The sequence below is a fragment of the Gekko japonicus genome, unplaced genomic scaffold, assembly GCF_001447785.1.
Source record: "Gekko japonicus isolate JY-2015 unplaced genomic scaffold, Gekko_japonicus_V1.1 scaffold263, whole genome shotgun sequence".
Lineage (NCBI taxonomy): Eukaryota > Metazoa > Chordata > Lepidosauria > Squamata > Gekkonidae > Gekko > Gekko japonicus.
Window position 1 is genome coordinate 1,136,497 of NW_015161957.1, and position 6,400 is coordinate 1,142,896.

Genomic DNA, 6,400 nt, shown 5'->3' on the forward strand with positions numbered 1-6,400 from the left:
ACTCTTGGTCTGCGCAACCAGAGTCTCCACATGCTTTCTGCTGGTTCAGTCTGCACGCTCCCTTTTCCTAGCATAATCCCCATTTTCTAGAATTTCCTTATTTTTCCATTTGGAAGACTTCATCTCTTCGGATCAGGTAATGTATTGCCAAACCAATAAATCTGCTAATGCTATTGTGCTATCCCAAATCTCTCAAAGTTTCCTAGCCCTGTATAATTGTACGTATGTTTGTGTAATGTCTGAATATGCATAAAATACAGTAAAAGACTTTTATTTAAACTAATATCAGCCTGCTTGTCTGTTACTGATACTCTGGATAAGTGGCACCTCTGTATATAAAGGTGATCACTCCCGTATGCCAATTGCTATTTATAAATAACTCATATTCCCCAATAATTAATAAGAAATAGAGCAATTTGGCTAACAGTTTATTTATTTATGTTTTTGCCTACTGGCCATCCCTCCTGTTAGGAAGTGGAGGCCAGTGGGCTGGAGGCACTACTGCTTTCCTTTTTAAACCCCCCTCCCCAAATTAACCAGCTCAGGAACTATAGTTTCTTCCCTCAGCTGGGGCTGGTGGGAGAAACTGGGGTCACATACAAAAAGTGGATATTTGGAGATTACTCATTTTTAAAGTGCAACTGAATTAAAAGTGTTTTCATCCAGAATTGGAGTATTCCTACACTACACAGAAGCATGAAATCCACCTTGATTTCTAGAAAAGTTGGAAATGTTTTTTTCTCCTTTAAATTGGGAATGTAACATTTATCTCCAAATGGACTTTATTCTAGCTTGAAATCTAAACTTTGGTATTTTCCCAGGGGTGATATTTCCTGATTAGTCATTGTTATCTGTCTACAATATGTTAAAAACTGCTTGTGTACAATAGTATACAGAAAGTGCATTTAAGGACTTTGTGAGATATTAACAATAATATGGCATGCTAGAGACACCAGACTTGTTAGGGATCTCTGGCTGACTCCCCTTTACCTGCCCTCCAAGTTTGGTGAGGTTTGAATTTACAGGGCCTGAATTACAGCCCCTCAAAGAAGATGCTCCTAGGAAAGTGCTTTCTGGGGAAATGACAGGTGATCATTTGACAGGCACTCAAAGGTTCAGGGGTGTATAGAACAGATTCTGTGCAAGCCAGAGACATAAAAGTTGCAGGGACCACCCCTGGATGATGCTCCTCTACCCCCTCCTGTTGCTTTGAAATTCTGTAAACATTTAGATTGAGTGAAGACAGTCAGTCTGAAAATGTATCCATTCACAAACCTCCATGAAAGCTTGAAAGTTTGAGGAAAGTTCATGCCGGTTGATCTGCCATGGATTTCACTTCATGAACTATGAAGCAGCCAAAATTTGTCATGAAATTTAGTTCATGAGCCGGTTCATGCCCATCCCTATTATTCATATTTTCTGATTCAGTAAATCCAAAGTTAAAGTGATGATAAATGAAGAATATATATGTCAATAATAAAATATTGAACATATAGAAAATAATTTTAGTTCACTTGCTTTTTCTGGAGGTGGAGTTGCTTTTGTACTAGCCTCACCTTATTGACTCTGAGAGTTTATGATCTGTACTAAAATGGGCATGGATGGGGAATATTAGACGTTTATTTTTCACTGTAATACACAAAGCTTGATACGATAAACAGTTTTATCAGAAGTTTGTTATGGACTCATACTTTTTTAATGTTACAGCAGGGAGCTATTGAGTATGGAATTTCTTTGTTATTGCATACAATAACTAGTACACTTTGACATATCGGTCATACAGCATCCAATTTGTAAAAAAATAAAAACTATGTTCCACTTATGCAGGCTTTATTTTTCTGAGTAAGGTGTTTTTGAAGAAAAATGTGAAGTTACAGAAGGGTGGAAAAGGGCATCTATGTTCATTGTAAATTCAGGAGATCCAGTATGGAAGGAGGAGGAGGAGTAGTTGTTTTTTATACTCTGTTTTTCTCTACCTTAAGGAGTCTGAAAGCGGCTTACAATCACCTTCCCTTCCTCTCCCCATCACAGGCATGTTGTGAATTAGGTGTGGCCAAGAAAGTTTTGAAAGAACTATGACTGGCCCAAGGTCACCCAGTAGGCTTCATGTGGAGGAGTGGAGAATCAGCCCTGGTTCTCCAGATTAGAGTCCACCACTTTTAACCACTACATTATGCTGACTCTTTTTAAAAGAAAGTGTGGGGGGGGATTGAAAATGGGAATTCATACCATATAGACAGCAGTGCTACTGGATTTTATTGCTGTAGTTACTAACAGCCCCGTTTTAAGATCCCAGCACCAGCACATGGTTGATTCCAGTGCAGCACCAGCATTGCCAATTAATGTCCTGTATTTATTTATCAAAGGGGAAATGTTGGAAAGGAAGATGCCTCACCTAGGTCCAGAGAGCATAGCATTTGCACCAGACTCTCCAGCAACTCCACCAACATACTATCTGTCACAACATAACATGTGGATGATGTCTCCATGACAGGCAGATAGGGCAGCAGGCATATAGCACATGCGGATATAGCCATACCCCCTGATGTCCACCTGCCTCTGTCCACATGAAAAATACACCAAGGGAGGGAACACAGCACCTGCCAGCAGTGTGGAGGGTAGCTGGCATGATCAATATGAACCCTTGTGTGAATATATGCAGGGAACCCTGAAGAAGTGGGTTTGAGTCCCCTCATGTAGCCTGAGACATCTACTTGGGAATGAAAGGGCAATGCACTCCACACATCTAACATGAGAGGGGGACTCCTGTCCCATGCTAGGATTGTTGCAACTAATCCTTCATGCCTCTCATGGCCACCCCAACAACTCTTCCCCTTCTATATGTATCGCACAGAAAGGTTCGCCCTGTACCTATTCCAAAAGCATAGCACCATGCTGTCAGTACAATGCCATGCCAATTATCCACAACAAAAGTCAGCATTGTTGGATGGTATGTTCAGCACAAAAACAGTAGCCTTCTTCAGGGGGAAAAACCAGATACAGTTTTATCAAGGCAAAGCACTACTTTAGAGCCTGTACTTGCTGCTACTTTTCAACTTGTTAGAGCTCGGAGCAGGCTTCATGCCATTAGTACTTGAGTAGCTGACGGGAAAGGTCAGTAAAGTTTGAGTTACTATTTAGGCCTGCAGCTTCAGAGCAGAGTCTTGCTCAAAAAGGCAAGAACTGTAAGGGAGACCTGTAGCAAATTTAATGTGAATGGAAAGCTGCTAGAAGCTACATAAGGAATGTGAAAAAAACAAAATGTACATGAAGACAACTCCATCAGCTAGAGTTTCATGACATTTTCCCGCATAGCTGATTAGGAAAAAATATTTTTGTTTAATGTTACTAAATGCAAACATGGAATTTATTTTCTAATCCCTTTCCCCATTGCATAAATATATAAAAAAAAATATGACGACAGATTTTTGGAGACAATACTTCAGGAGGAGAAAGCCACATCACACACACACAAAGGTAATTCTCCTCCTCAGCTTCCATCATGTCTTTTTTATCACCTCCTGAGGCAGGGCTCTAGTCGGGGGGGAGCTCTCAGGTACGGAGCTCCGGAAGAGAACCTCTAGGGGGCGGGGCGGTCACGTGGTGAAGCCCCGCCCCCTTCTTTACCCCGCCCTCTGCTTCGATCCTCATTCCGTTTGGGAATGAGGATGAAGCAGGAGGGTAAGTAGCCGGGCCTTCTGACACACTTCCGGTGATGTCAGGGGGTGTGGCCTTCTGTCACTTCCGGTGATGTCAGGGGGCGTGGCATATGCAAATAAGTTATGCTAATGAGTTATGCTAATGAGCTCCGGCAGCTCTTTTTCTACAACAAGACCCCTGTCCTGAGGTATGTTTCTAGAAGTATATGTCCTGACACATTAATGTCAACGAAGAGAAAAGTACCTCGTGTTTTTGTTCATCAGATCTGATGACACCTATCTTCTGTCATCACAATTCTAATTTAGGGTTAGGCTGCAGACTCTCTGGAGTACCTTGTAATGTCTTCTTAGCACTCACAATCAGGTTTTTTTTTTTAAATCAAGGCTGTCCCCTAATTAACCTGCATCAAGAAAACTTGGGTTGTAGTTTTCACTGAAATTATAACCACATGTTTGGAGACTTGTTACATTAACAATGCCATCCCAAAGAGAGTTATAAACTTGGCTTCTGTGGATTTATAAGGGCGTGATTGCTTAGGATGGCATTGTAAAGGGTGTCTACTTCTTTATATATTTACAGTGCTTACAGACTGCTTGACCTAGTAGTTTATAAAGCAAATATTTAAACAATTCAAACCCAAAAAGATGCATTTAAACACAACTCGTCACCAGCTTCTGGCAAACACGTATCAGAATGATTAACCTGCTGACATCTTTTAACAATGTTGCATTGTCCTTCCTAACAAAAAAAAATAAAATAATAGTCAAGGATATGGAACTTCTCACTTCAAGCAGCAGATATAGCTTTGGGGCCATTGTTGTAAAAGCCTTGGGGCTAGCTTAACAAGATGGAACTTCTGTAACGAAGAAATGTAAATCAAACCTTTAAAACACTTGCCAATCACAGCTGGGCAGGGAGAGGAACTCTATGAGGTATATGTATTCGAAGTCATGAAGATTTTAAAAGTTATCACTAGTCAGAACTTTATAGATCAAGGCCCCACCAGAACCATGCTGATTTGTAATTATTTTTAACATGAACAGAATTATTCCCAGCATTCAGTAGTAGTTGGAAAACATTTGATTTGACTGTTATTCTGGTGTCTTCCTAGCTTTGTTTGCCTGGGAGGTGGAAGTAGCAATGAGGGTACAGTGACTCAGTAGGCATGTACAAGTCTTTGCCCACCCAAGCCAGTCCAGGAATGGGAGGGAATCCTGTACTTTTCAGTACATTAAACAACAAACCATGAGATGGTCTATACCCTCTCTGGTTTCCAGAACAATTTGCCACCAGAACCTCTTTTCACTAGTCCCTGCCTTTCCTAAGGGAGAGATTCCAAACCCTTAGTGGGTATCTGGGACAGAACACCTTAGCAACTCACTCCGGAGATGCACACCTTTCCTCTCCAATGGTAGCGTAGATGGGGAGCATTTAGGCCACAGGATTTAGCCTTGGAATTCAGTTACAACATCAAAGACAATTTAGCAATAAGAGAGATCTTTATTTAGTACAGAGCTTAGCACAGACTACCAGAGATTACAAAAATAACAAAGGCTAGGGCTGTTTGCCTTAACTAAACATTAATGATTCATAGTTACCATGTCAGGAGGAATCCTCAGTCCAAGATAGTCCCAGGACCAAGGGATTTCAAAGGGAAATCCCATTTTTGCACACCATGTGCTCCAGGTCACAAAGCAACTCTGTCCCTCAAGAGGCAGCATTTTCAGGTGCAATAAAACAAACTGACAGAGGAGGAAGGGACAGCTAAGCCAGCGAACTCACTCCATAGGGATCAAAACAATTATACTGCAATTCCAGTCAAAAATTAGATGTGGCGGGGGGCGTGGTGTCGGAGCCGAGCTGAATGGACGCCTAATCGAAAGTCTCCTGTGAAAACCCCCCTCCAAACCCTTAAAAATCCAATATTCTGAACCGGCACACATGAGACGAGGTACAGGAAAGAACACGAACCAAAAACGAAACGGAAAAACCACGGTAAGAAACACAAACGTCTCTTACTATACGCGAAACTCAGCCAAGACAGTTGAAAGCGAGAAGGCCGTTTTGAAACCCAAAATGGCGGCGGGAGCTACAGAACTAGACCCAGAGGGACTGGAAATTTCCCGGAAAGAATTCCATGACTCATTACAATCCATGGAACGCAATATGTCAGCCACATTTTCAACAACAATGGCTGAATTGCTTAAGCCCATAACTACTCAACTAGCTGATCTCAAGCAGTCGGTAGAACAAACAGCACAACTTGCCGACACAGCAATGGAGGCCACCCTAGCCCTTCAAGATGACTCTATGTATTTTTACCGAAGGGAGGAATGGGCCACAGATAAAATTTTAACACTAGAAAATCAACTGAAACTTAACAATTTAAAATTGCGCGGGGTCCCGGAGGACCTAGTGAGACCGGCTGATTTAAAACCTTATTTCACTGAATGGCTAGGAAACTTACTCAAACTTGATAAAAGCAAGCAGCCGATACTTGAAGCTGCCTATCGCCTAGGAAATACCAAACAAAGACAATCTAACTACCCGAGGGATATTATTATCAAATTTCTCGACATTAACATCAAATATAAAACCCTAGCAGTTGCAAGATCAAATGGCCCACTCACCGTGGAAGGCAATAAAATTCAGTTATTCCAAGACCTCTCCTCAGAAACGCTTCACCGCAGACGACAACTTCGCCCGATCACTAAAGCCCTTGCAGAAGCCAAGATCACAT